Raw genomic sequence first — 13,601 nt, 5'->3', positions numbered from 1 at the left:
TAGTGCTGGCCCATCTACCTCTTGCATGACTCCACCTGCCAATGACCTCACTGATTTGGTTTCTTGGCGGCCATGGAAAGAATCTGATATCATGGAACCAATCCCCAAAACACCAGACAGGAATCTGGCACCACCTAAGGACAGAAGCTTTTGGAGCAAGGGAGTACCAGTTGATGCCACAGTTGTAGCAGTGGCCACAAAGAAGAACCCATGGGAACAAAGTTTCTCTGTCCACCACACTAACAGGGAGCCTAGGACATTGGGCAGATTTGGGAAGCGTGTTTATGCTTCAGCAACATTTGCCCTCCAGTCACTGAACTATCTGGCACACTTCACAAGACTCCAGAGAGATTTGATTAAGGGAATTGCCAAATCCCTCACTGGGACCATATCCTCCAAGGCAGACAGCACTATTACTTTGCAGTTGGCTAACTATCAGTCCCTTTCCAATTTGTCTATGAGGCTTATTTCCCATGCAGCACAAGGTACCTCACGGGTGGCAGGCTCAGACATTTCCATCAGAAGGCATGCCTGGATGTGCTTGTGTGACTTCCCCAAACCCTTCAAAGCTTCCTTCATCTATGTTCCTTTTGATGGAAGTTCCTTATTTGGCCCCAAGGTGAAAGACACACTCTTTAGATGTGAGCAGGTAGGCAAAATCCTGTCTGCTGTAGGCGTGCATTTTTTGACCCCTCAATGATCTTTTTCTAGGAATCAATGAGGTGGTTCAAGAAATCCCAGGATCCCTTCCAAGATCTATATGGAGATAGTTCCCTGGGGCAGAGGGGGGAACTCTAATGGAAGACGCTGCCCTCACAGCAGAGGAGATGTGCAAAATCAAGGATCTAGAAATGCTTTCTCTGACAGGTCCTTCCACAGCTCCTGAAAGAAGGCCTGATTGCCTGTCTCTGGAGGCAGTTGGGGGTCGTTTATTTCTGTACCAGGGAGCCTGGACAGAAATTACAAAAGATTCATGAGGAGGGAAAGGGTCCTTTATTGGAGAGCAAAGATGGAAGATTCACTTTATGAAAGCCTTGCATAATCTGGAAGATGCCAGAGAGAATGATTCATTTCCAGCATGGAAGTTAGATATGACTGCCAACTGAAGTTTAATGGTAGGAAAAACTAGCCCCTTCCTTAAAAAGAATAGTGAGAAAAAGAAGAATGGCTGAAGTAAATGCTGAAAAGGGGTCAATATTCTAACTGGACGCCCAAATAGAAAATCTTTTCCATTTGCTTCTGTAGACTTTCTTGGTGGAGTTACAAACTGAGGAAGTGAGCCTTGACCATCTTACTATCACTGGAAGTGGAGAAACCTTGCGGTCAATTTAAGGCCATGGAGATTGGGATGTTGACCTTCTGATGGATGAGATAAAAGAGCCTGAGTGGGCTCCAGTATCCATGGAGGATATTTCAAGTGAGACCAGAGGAAGTGGAACCATATCTGTCGAGGCCAGGAGGGGGCAGTGAGGATGATTGAGTTCTTTAGCCTGATTGCTTTTTGTAAAACTTTGGGATCAGTAGAAGAGTGGGGGTAAGCATAAATGAGACTGGGAGGGCAATCGTGAGTCACAGCATCCCTCGGTGACTCCTCCAGAGGGGGGATCAGAGCAAAGTACTTGCTGCACGTGTTGTTGAGGGGACAGGCAAATAAGTAACAACAAGACTGGCCCCAGTGGCTGAAGATCATATTTGTTATTTGAGGAACCACTCGTGAATAATCAGGATGGACCTGCTGAGTCTGTCTGACAGTGTGTTGGTTTTCACTAGTATGTACGTTGCAATAAGAAAGCAGTCTGAAGAGATCGCCCATTCCAGACCATCATGGCCTCTCTGCACAATGGGTAGGAACAAGTTCCTTCTTGTTTGCTGATGTACCAGACTACTGACATGTTGTCCCTAGTGGGAGAATGTCCTGAAAGGCTTTCAACATCAGGAGAACTGCTTTCATCTCTAAGACACTGATATGCAACTTGGTCACCACGGGAGACCACGTGACTTGGACCATCTTTCCCATGAAATGTCCCCAACCCACCCTAGTTGGGAACCGTCTGTGGTCGCTGTGGCTGCTGGGGGGGGGGTGGCCTGCCTAGAAAGAGGTCGTCTGACTGGACTCCCCAGCGAAGATGACATTTCATACTGGAGTGACTTTTATGGAAAATGATAAAGGCTAGTAAAGAATGGACCACTGAACCACCAGTGTCCACTGAAGGATTCAGATAAAGATTCTTGCTAGAGGGAATAAAAGAATGGCAGCTGACATTGACCCAACAGCTTGCAACACCAGTTTTGATGCAGATGGATAAGACAGTAAGTCTGGCACCTGATTTCTCAAGGATGTGATGCAGTATGGAGGTAATAATACCACTTGAATCGTAGTATTCAATTGAGTTCCTATAAATTCCAGAGTCTGTACAGGAGTAAGCTTCAATTTGGCAAGGTTTACTGTAATGCCTAGGGGGTTGGAGATCTGAAGCAAGTAATCTCTGGCTTATAGAAGTTGATGCATAGTTGGGGCAGGGAGGAGCCAATCGTTGAGCTTGGGAAACACCTAGAATCCTTTGAGTCTCAAGTGAATTGCCACGACTGTCAAGAATTTGGTGAACACCCTGAGGGCTGCGGTGAGTTCAAAGGGCAGCGCTCTGAATTGATAGTGATAGGCTCCCAGCTGAAACCTCAGGTGTCTCATTGAGTGGGTCTACTTCTAAATTTCAAAGATTCAAAACTTCAAATTTTTTATGGTTGAGACCATAAGAGCAAAGTTTTGAAACTTCAAATGTAAACAAAAATAAATAAAAACAAAAATAATCTTTTTTTATGTTTCTGCAGGGGGACAAGCCTCCCTGCACCCATCACATGAGGGCTGCATCCCCCACCCCTGCTAATTAAATATGCCAACTCTGAGATTGCACTGTAGTGAGGAAAGCAGTAAATATACCATACCGCACTGTGCAGCCATCTCCATTTAAACAGTTCAAAGTTTCAAAACTTCAATCTTATGGTCTCGACCATAAGAAATTTGAAGTTTTGAAACTTTGAAATTTACAAGTAGACCCCTATTTTGATGTGAGACTACACATCCTGAAGATCTAAAAAGCACATCCAATTGTCCTTGTGCAGAAGAGGCAGGATGGATTGATGTGTAACCATTCGGAACTTTGACTTCTTTACATACAGATTCAATTTGCTTATATCCCGAAAGTTCCAAGTCTTATCTTTTCAGGTGGAACCTTCTGGATGACTCTTTTCTGTAGCAGCTGTGACACCCCAGCACTGGCCCAGTAATCAAAGAGCCTCAATCCTCACCAATGGCAACAACTAGGAGAAGTACACATTGAGAGGATGACAAGTACAGTTTACTATCAGAATGTCGAAGCGAACTCCATCGACTGTACTGTTGTCAAACACGGAAGTTCGAAAACGGTAATATCGAAGACCAAAAGCCAACCTAGGAACGGGTTTTAACATGGGTCGAGATAGGGGAGAGGTTTGTAGTTTGGAATAACACTGAACTGAACTGAACACTGCCCCAACATGAAATTAAAATTTATGGTTCTTGAGCAAGCATCGCAGAATCCAAGAGGGGGAGACTGGGAAACATCATTGGAATATAAGGAATTGATGTGGCAATTAAAGTTAAATGTTACTAAACCCCCAGGGTTAAATGACAATATTAGTATTCACAGTGTATTGAAGATTAGAAGGGCCAGGTTATAATATATGATCTACTATGCATGTTTTTTGGAGTTTTTTAATATTATTGTTTGCAGTACCTATGTTATAGAGAATGCCTTAATATTTATTACACTCATTAAGCATGTATGAAATTGTAAACTTTTATTTGGTTGAAGTGTATTTTTTAAGGTTTACAAGTATAGCCATTTGTATAGTAGTAGTTTAGATGTTTTAAAAGTTTATAATTTTAAAAGTTTATAATTATATATATTTACATTTTTTAGAATATTTTCATTGTATTTATATAGGCTTTATACTATTATATATGGATATTTAATGTATTAATTGAATTTCAAAGGTTTTAATCAAGTACAGATATTTTGAAGGTTGCATATATATACTTTATTAACTCTTTTATATATTAATGCCTCTGTGATACCTTTAAAGAGCATTCTATTTAATTACATCTATATTAACTTAATTTATTTTAATTTGCCCCAATTAATCAATTAGATGTAAGTCAGATGACTACTGAACAGTATAAATGGGCTAAGTTTCCTCATGCTTATATCTTGATAAAGCCTGGTATCAGCCAGGCGAAAGCGCTTGTTTTTATTTTTGTTTGCCAGCTTTTTGCTACTGTTTTGTCTAATAAAGACTCTGCACTGAAGATACTTCGTGGTTGGTTGTCACTGCTGTGGATTACACTTTTTCTTGGAATAACACTGAACACCTATCTCGACCCATGTTAAAACTGTTCCTAAGTTGGATTTGGTCTTCGATATTACTGTTTTTGAACTTCCGTGTTCGACAACAGTACAGTCGACGGAGTTCGCTTCAACATTCTAAAAGTAAACCACAAGTACACACACAGTGAAGTGCAATTTCCCTTAGGAGGACACAGAGACCAAAGTCAGTCTGGGGTTGGTTTCTCCCTCTTTCTACAAATATCCAATAAGACTCCCCACTGGCACAACTATAGGGTTGAGATCTCAGCTGAGTGGCCAAACCAAAACATACAAATCCAACTACTCAGCTGGGGACTCTCTGTATGCCAACTCTGTTGGATAAATATGGAACAGACTCCCAGCTGACTTAACCCTAGAACCCTCACTAACTCAATTCAAAAACAAACTCAAGTAATACTTCAAAACTCATTGGTTATGCCCTTACACTAACTCCAGCCAGTGACCTCTCTATTCGTTAGGTGCCTTACCTTCAACTACTTTTAACTTTTTTCTACCACTCCATTTCCAGAAGGGTCAATTGTATAATTGCTGCTCAGTGTGTCTTAAACCTGAATGTAATGTTATGTATTTTTAACTTTGAAAATAATGTTATGTTTTGTAAAGTGTTTTATAATAAGTTAGTACTATATGTGCTAAATGCTGGTATTTCTTATGAATGTAATCTGCTTGAATGAGAAGTTATGTACCTACCATAACGTTTCATGTTAGTTGTCTTCTTCTCACCTTCTTTCTTGCTGGATGGGTTCGGAGCCGATCCTCGGCTCCGACTCGGCCAATACTAAAGCTCGAGAGCTATTTCCACCGGCTCGAGGCTCCCCTATATCCCACAATGCTAGGCGGTAACTACTCAGATCTCGTTTGATAGCTAAAACCAAGCAGTTCTAGTCTCCATAGTATGGAGAAGAGAGAAAAAAACCCACCTCTATATAAACCTGTATGTAAGCTACCACAAACAGAAAAGGGAGAATAGAGGTGGTAGAACATGTGGGAAGGAAGCCCCAATGGAAGATCCCAAAAATTCCTATCAGTCTGTCCAGGCTGGGGGGAAGGAGGGTGGGACGCAAGAAAGAAGGCGAGAAGAAGACAACTAACATGGAACGTTATGGTAGGTACATAACTTCTCAATGTTAAGTTGTCAATCTCGCCTTCATTCTTGCTGGATGGGACTGCGTCCCTAGCACCTTACCCCGGGTGGCTTATCGGAACAGACTCTTGAGAACAGTGGAACCAAAGTTGGCACGGTTTCTGGAGGCCATATCCAATTTGTAAAGCGAGATAAAGGTATGAGGTGAAGCCCATGTGGCTGCTGCACAAATGGAATCTATTGGTAGCCTGTCCTGAAAAGCTACAGATGTAGCTAATGCCCTGGTTGAATGAGCTCTAGGTCTTGAAGGCAGCTTTTGATGTCTGATTTCATAGATGAAGGTAATTATAGAGGTAAGCCATCTTGAAAGGGACACTTTAGAAACTGGAAGGCCCATTTTCCCTTCCGCATAAGACAGGAAGAGCTGGTCAGATTTCCTGAACTGTTTAGTCCTGTCTAAATAATATCAAAGTTGGCGATGAACATCTAGAAAATGTAACTTTTGTTCCGACCTGTTGGAATAATCAGGGAAGAAGACAGGGAGATCGATAATCTGGTTTAGATTTGCCTCAGAGGAAACCTTAGGCAAGGAAGACAGATTAGTCCGGAGGGACACCCTGTCTTTATGGAAAACTAAGTAAGGAGGACGACTGCAAAGAGCATGAAGTTCAGATACCCTTCTAGCTGATGTTATGGCTACTAGAAAAAGTGTTTTCCAAGAGAGCAACTTGAGAGGGCATGAAGCCGCAGGTTCGAAGGGGGGAAGAATCAAGGACGCTAGGTCCAAATTCAAGTCCCACTGAGGTGGGGGATCTCTGATTGGGGGCTTGAGCAAAAAGACACCTCTTAGAAAGGCTTTGCAAAGTTTATGGGACATGATACTGGAGTCCGAGACACCTACATGAAAGTTAGATATAGCAGCTAGTTGTACTCTAATGGTAGATGAGGAAGAGCCTAAATGAAAGAGCTCTGCCAGGAAGTCTAGGATAGACTGGATAGGTGCGGTGTAGGGGTCTATATTTTTTGATGCTGCCCAGAAGGAAAAACGTTTCCACTTACTATTGTAAATCCTTCTGGTAAAAGACTTGTGAGAGGCTATCAGGATGTTACGGACCGAATGAGAAATTAAAGGAAGCCTGGCTAGGGTAGGAATCGGAGAAACCACGCTGTGAGGTTGAGAGATTGGAGGGAGTGGTGCAGCTGGCCCGACTGGTGGGTCAAAAGATCTGGAACTGGGTCCAGATGCCAAGGCTGCTCCAAGAGATAATGATGCAGGAACGGAAACCATATCTGTTGAGGCCAGTAAGGGGCAATGAGGATTATAGTGACTCTCAAGGCGATAGCTTTCTGAATTAATTGAGAGATCAGTGGAAAAGGGGGGAAAGCATACAGAAGTCCCCAGGGCCAATCGTGGACTAGAGCGTCTCTGGTGGGTTGGCCTGGTAGAGGGAAGAGGGTGAAGAAATCGTGACACTTGCTGTTTTGGGGAGTAGCAAAAAGATTGCAGCAAGGCCGGCCCCATCTTTGAAAGATTTCTTCCAGCACTGATTTTTTTAGAGACCACTCGTGAGGCATGAGAATAGCCCTGCTCAACTTGTCCGCAATCACGTTGGACTTCCCGGGAATGTGGGTTGCTATCAGAAACCGCTGAGAAGAAATCACCCACTGCCAAAGTCTGAGTGCCTCTCGACATAAGGGATAGGACTTGGTTCCACCCTGTTTGTTGATGTACCACACTACGGACATGTTGTCCGTCTGAATTGCAATAGTCCCTGTGGGAAGAGAGTCCTGAAGGGCTTGCAACGCTAAAAGCACTGCTCTCATCTCTAAGACATTTATGTGCAAGTGGCACTCGAAAGATTGCCACGTGCCCTGGACTGTCCTGCCCTGATAATGCCCCCCCACCTGATCAGGGAGGCGTCCGTTGTCACCGTGGCGATTGGGGGGGGGGAGGGATGAAGGGTCTGCCCTGAAGAACTTGAGGTGATGTCATCCACCAAGACAGGTGATTCTTGCATGATTGGGTTAGCAGAATGATGTGAGACATTGGGAGCTGTTGGAAGGACCATTGAGAAAACAGCATCCACTGGAGGATCCGCATGTGAAAACGAGCTAAGGGAAGAAGTGTAATGGTAGCCGCCATGAGTCCTAATTCCTTCAAGACTACCCTGGCTTTGATCTTGTTGCATTAAAGCAGAAGGTAAACGTGTTTGCGGATATCTGATACTCTTTGCTCTGTCAGTCTAGCAGAAAGATGAACTGTGTCTAAGGTGGCGCCTATAAAGGTAATAGACTGACAAGGCGACAAGGCAGATTTTTTGAAATTTACTGAAATGCCTAGAGCTTGGCAAGTTTGAATGGTGAAGTCTCTGGATAGAAGAAGTTGACGCCTGGTGGTGGCGGTAAGGAGCCAGTCGTCCAAATATGGAAACACCTGGAATCCTTGACGTCTCAAGTGAGCCGCGACCACTGCCATACATTTGGTGAACACTCGGGGGGGCTGTAGTGAGACCAAAGGGCAGGGCTCTGAACTGGTAGTGACTGGCTCCAAGCCTGAAGCGGAGAAACCTCCTGGAGCGTCTGTGCATTTTGATATGGTAGTACGCATCCTGAAGGTCTATTGAGCACATCCAATTGTCCTGACCCAAGAAGGGTAGAATGGACTGTAGCGTGACCATCCGGAATTTTGTTTTCTTCACATACTTGTTTAGCTTGCTGAGATCCAGTATTAGTCTCCAGTCTCGTGTCCTTTTTGGTACCAAAAAGAATTTGGAGTAGATTCCGGATCCTTGCTGGTCTGCTGGGACTGGCTGGATAGCTCTTTTTGACAGCAGCTTTGATATTTCTAACGCTGCTTGTTCCCTTAGACTGGGTGGAACGTCTGGAAGGGATCCTTTGGGTTGGAATGGGATGTGAATAAAGGGGATTTTGCAACCCTCGGATATAATCGACTGTACCCATTTGTCTTGAGTGAGGGAAAGCCAGGCTTCTGGGTACAGTGATAATCTTCCCCCGACTGCCTCCGAAGGTGGACAGCCGGGCAGCTCCTCAGGGATGCTGAAAGGGTTTATCAGAGAAAGTCTCTCTGCTACCCTGGTTTTGCGGACCACCTCTGCCCCTAGGGCGGCGTCTATTGTTGTTCCCCCCTTTGCCTCTAGAGGGGAATCGACTTTGTGCATCAGATGAGACTCCTTGTGGTTTGCGGAACCACATTTCTCCCCCCCCCCTCTGACCTTTGGGATAAGGTCTGGAAGGGGTAGAAAAATGGACTCCCACAGCAGAGAGAGTCTTACCTTCCTGCTCGCACCTAGTCAATGTATACTTCACCTGAGGTCCAAACAACGTTGAGCCATCAAAGGGGGAATTGGTGAAGGACGCCTTGAAAGGGTCCGCAAAATTGCAAAGCCGCATCCAGGCATGGCGTCGTAAAGCTACACCTGTGCCTGCGGCCCTACCGCATGTGAGATAAGCGGCATGGAGGAGTTGACAATCGAATTCAGGGTTGCCAACTGGGAGTTCATTTTGTCTTGGAACCCCTCAGCTGTTGGATCCTGCATAGCATCACCCATATCCTTGAGTAAATCCCTCTGGAGACGGGTGAAGTGACACAAGTAGTTCAGCGACCGCATGGCAAAGGTCGCTGAGGAAAACATCCGCTTACCGTACCTGTCCATGGTCCTAGACTCCTTATTAGGAGGATGGACAGGTACCGAAGGATCGGCTAATTCCTTCTTAGTGGCTGCAGCCACCACCATGGCATCAACAGAGACACCTTTAGATAAGAACTGTTTCTATTTCGAGGCTGTAATAAATTTTGATGGCCTCCTTGGGGTAGGTTCCACCGAATCAGGGGCCGTCCATGCCTTCCTTGCCACCACTTCCATGAGGGGGTCAAAGGGAGGAGACACCCAGGAGGTGGAAGGGCGAGAGCCAAACGCCTCAAGGTAGACCGACTCGTCCTCTGAAGGGTTAAGGGCGGGCCAGTTCCCCCTCTGTTTAAGGATTTCAAGGATGTCAGCAAAAGAGACATCCTCAGAGGGGGACCGAGGGGAACCTTCAGATTCCTCCAAGTCGGTATCCGAGGTGATAGACTCAGGGGAGTCAATGTGCTTCCTCTTGCACTGTCTCTTCCGAGGGGGTTCCCCTGCCGGATCAGGAGAAGCCTCGGAAGAAGAGGATATTCCCAATGGGGAAACCTGAGGGGCTGGATCTCTACGGTCTGGTACGAGGGGGTGGGTAGAAACCACTGCAGGCACTGAAGAGGGAGGAGCTGATGGAGCTGACCGTGGGGTAGACACGGGGTCTAGCACGCTCCGCATGACCTCGAAGGCGCCCCAATCAGCCAGGGCCAAAGGTCCCCGCTCCGAGGAGACAAGGACCCCCCCGGCACCGACAGGGATTGCTCCGAGGCCGATGGAGCCGAACTCACCAGCGCCGACACTCCAAGAGGGAGAACGGGATCGGACAAGGGTCCGATGCCACTCGCCCCCTCGGAGCCGACGAGGGAAGCCCGGCGCCGAGATCCCTCCAAAGAGGAAATCGGAGCAGACAATGGAGCCGAAAGGGAGGGTATCGGCTCCGACACACCGACAGCCACGGCTCCAACGAGCCCCGGCTCCGAACTCAAAGGAGTCGGAGGAGGAACAGAAGCAGGGATGGGAATAGCCGCTGACTATTGAGTAGGGCTATGCAGCATTTGGGCCAGTGCCTCGGACTTGAGAAGTCTACTCACCACCCTTTGTAAGTCATGGTCAGACAGCCTGGAGGACCGAGAGGAATGGGACCTATGGCTCCGCTCCGACAGAAGAGGGGATCCCGGGACCGAGTGGATGGAGCCGATGGAAGGGGACCTCGACCTCTTCTTAGAAGGTAGCTCCGATAAAACTATCTGAGCCGACTGAGTCTTAGCACCCTCGGCTCCAGCCGGAGCCGAGGTAACAGTTTGAGTCTTCGAAACATCGACTCCAGCCGGAGCCGATGTCGAAGCAGTCTTAATGCTCCCAGCGGACAGCTCTGAAGCTGGAGCCGACGGCCTGGAAGTCTTTGAAGGCTTCCCCGATGCAGACTGGGTCGGGGGACCTTCAGGCTTTAATAAGCCTCGAAGAATAAGTTTATTTTTGCGTTCCTGCAGGACTCTCGGGCTGAACGCATGGCAAACAGCACAGGAGTCCTGCAGGTGCAAAGGTCCCAGGCAATATACACAAGAAGTGTGACTGTCTGTCAGAGACATTTTCTGACAGCACGAGTCACACTTCTTGAAGCCTGAGACCTTGGAGTCTTTCGACATCCCAGAAAAAGTGACTGTATACAAAAAAGACACAGACACAAAACACAGACACACCTTTTAACCAAAAAAGGAAAACCCAATCACACTGAATGACAAAGGGAAAAAGGGAAGTGGGCCAAAGGCCTAGAACTTAAAAAGGGAATAAAAAGGGAATAAAAACGAGGGGAGACCCGATTTAAACTAAAAGGATACCCTGTACTATAAACTTGACTAAATAAAAAGGATAGGGGTAGATATTTTAATTTTCTAACTAGAAAAACTCACTAACCTGCCAGAGCCGGTAGAAGAAAGCACCTCGCAGCTAAGCGGCAAACGAGATCTGAGTAGTTACCGCCTAGCATTGTGGGATATAGGGGAGCCTCGAGCCGGTGGAAATAGCTCTCGAGCTTTAGTATTGGCCGAGTCGGAGCCGAGGATCGGCTCCGAACCCATCCAGCAAGAATGAAGGCGAGATTGACAACTTAACATACTAGCATTTACTAAATGTTCATTGTGAATTATTATCTTGAGCTTTTCCCCCTGGGCCTCCGCTGAAAATGGACATGTATCCAGCCAGACTATCCCGGTCAACAAATTTAAAATAAAAATAAAAAAATAAAAATAAAATAAAATAAAACCTCCAGCACCCTCTCTGTCCATTCAGTGCTTCGTGTCCCTGCCCAAGTAGCTGACACACACACACACACACACACACACACACACACACACACACACACACACACACACACACACACACACACACACACACTTTGAGATTGATATGTAAACACACATACCTTGGAAAGGCTAGCACAGGTTTACTAGCTATGCCCCCTTCTGCCTAGACTATGAGGTAGTTTCAGCTGGCACCAAACACTCTTATCAGCTACTTTTAAGGCCCTTAACAAAGGATGTCCAATCCTACTGTGTAATCGTACTACTAATCCAAATGGCAGTCTGACCAAGAGCAAAGCTATTTAGGAGTGGCCTGTACAGTGTCACCAAATGCATATGCAAGTACCCTCAGAGCTTAAATATGCCTCACAAATATCAGCCACAAAGATAGATCTAAATATATTTAATAATAAATGATAAAAGAACAAGACAATACTAAATATGTATTCACAGTGACTTCAGAGTTCAAAATCACAGGAAATATTTAAAACAACATTGCAGGACATTCTCAGATAAATACAGAAAACAGCTAAACTAATCTTTACTATAGTCTTAACTATATCTAAAAGAGTTACTATTTCCTAAAAAAACTTACAGCAAGGCAAGTGCAGATGGGTTGATGAGTGGATGTTCTTGTTAGGTCAAAGGCAAAATACAAAATGCCCAGTCACTCTCTGAGACAGTTCTTAATATCAAATATTACTGCTGGGTTAGCTTGGATGACATCACTTTTTGTCACCTGACTGTAGTTCCCAAAATACCCCCACTCTCAGAAAGTAAAAGCATTTTTAGCATCTCTCTGAAAAATACATATCTCTCAGATGTTTGCAGATCCTGGAAGTCATAAAACAATAAAACACTTCTGCATCTCAAACCTAGTAATTACTTATCTTCCAAGACAATACAAAAAACTTCTAGATCTAGACATTGTGTCTGGTACACTGAAACTGAGAGATAACCTTTATAGCACAATCGTAAAACAATTAAATTTCAACTTATTTTCTTGAAGTTTTGCAAGTTAACCTTTTATTTCCCAGTTTCTACTGTTAAAACATATAGAGTAACACACTTACAACAGTTTATATAAATTTCTATTCTAAGCCAGCAAGGCATGCTGTGGTTACATTTTAGCTCAGTACATAACATACAGTTCTGTATAAATCATATAAATATTCATAAATGGCACAGAATTATTTACAAAATTCCAGATAGATGGGGTGGCAGTATTTCCCTGTGTCACAGCAGCTTTTGAATTTCTTGAGCTGCAAATTTCCTCTGACTGGGTGGACCATCCGAGAGTCTCTTCCTTAGACAGGAGGTGGAAGGGAACAGAGTATGTAGTAACCTCTGGATATGATTCTTAGCAACCTTGCATTTCTTGTGATATTTGTCCAGGCATTTAAGTGCAAGGAAAATCGACCCCCAACTGCCTCCAGGGATGGACAGTTGGGCAGCACTTCAGGAGCGCTGATATGGCCTATCAGAGAAGGAGTCTCTAAAGCCTTGGTTTTGCTGATCCCCATCTGCCTCTGGGGTGATGTCTGCCATTGAAACCTCCTCCTCTGCCTCTGGAGGAAGTATCCCCATGCGAGTCCTAAAAAGGTCCACGAGATTTCCGGAACCATATTTTCTTACCACCTCGCTGATTCTTAGAGAAGAACGTTGAGAGAAAGAAAACTTGATTCCAATGGCAGACAGGATCTTTCCCTCCTGCTCACTGTGGGTGTGTGTCTTTCACTGATGGCCTGAATAAGGAGCCATCAAAGGGGACATTAACAAAAGATGCCTTGAAGAGTTCTGCAAAGTCACAGAGCCTCATCCAGGCATTTCACCTAATGGTTATGCCTGAACTGGCTGCTCGTGAGGAACCCTCTGCTCTATGGGAGATCAGCCTCATCAATGAACTGGCAACAGATGAAAGAGTAGCCAACTGAACAGAGACCTTCTTGAGATCCTGCGCAGACATGGTCTCAGCAAGACATCTTAAAAGCTCATAGATTCATAGGTTCATAGGTAGGTACTAGGCTATCTGCCCGAAGGCATTTATAAGCCTAGCCAGAATGTGTTGGCTTTTGCCGCCCCCTTAGATTAGTTCCCTGTGCCTCTGTCCAGCAGAGCCAGTGAAGTGATCCCTGGGGTAACTTTCTGTTTC

Source organism: Protopterus annectens, chromosome 9.part0 (assembly GCF_019279795.1).
Source record: "Protopterus annectens isolate FY-2018-M chromosome 9.part0, PAN1.0, whole genome shotgun sequence".
Classification (NCBI taxonomy): domain Eukaryota; kingdom Metazoa; phylum Chordata; order Ceratodontiformes; family Protopteridae; genus Protopterus; species Protopterus annectens.
Note: the sequence above shows the minus strand (reverse complement) of the source record.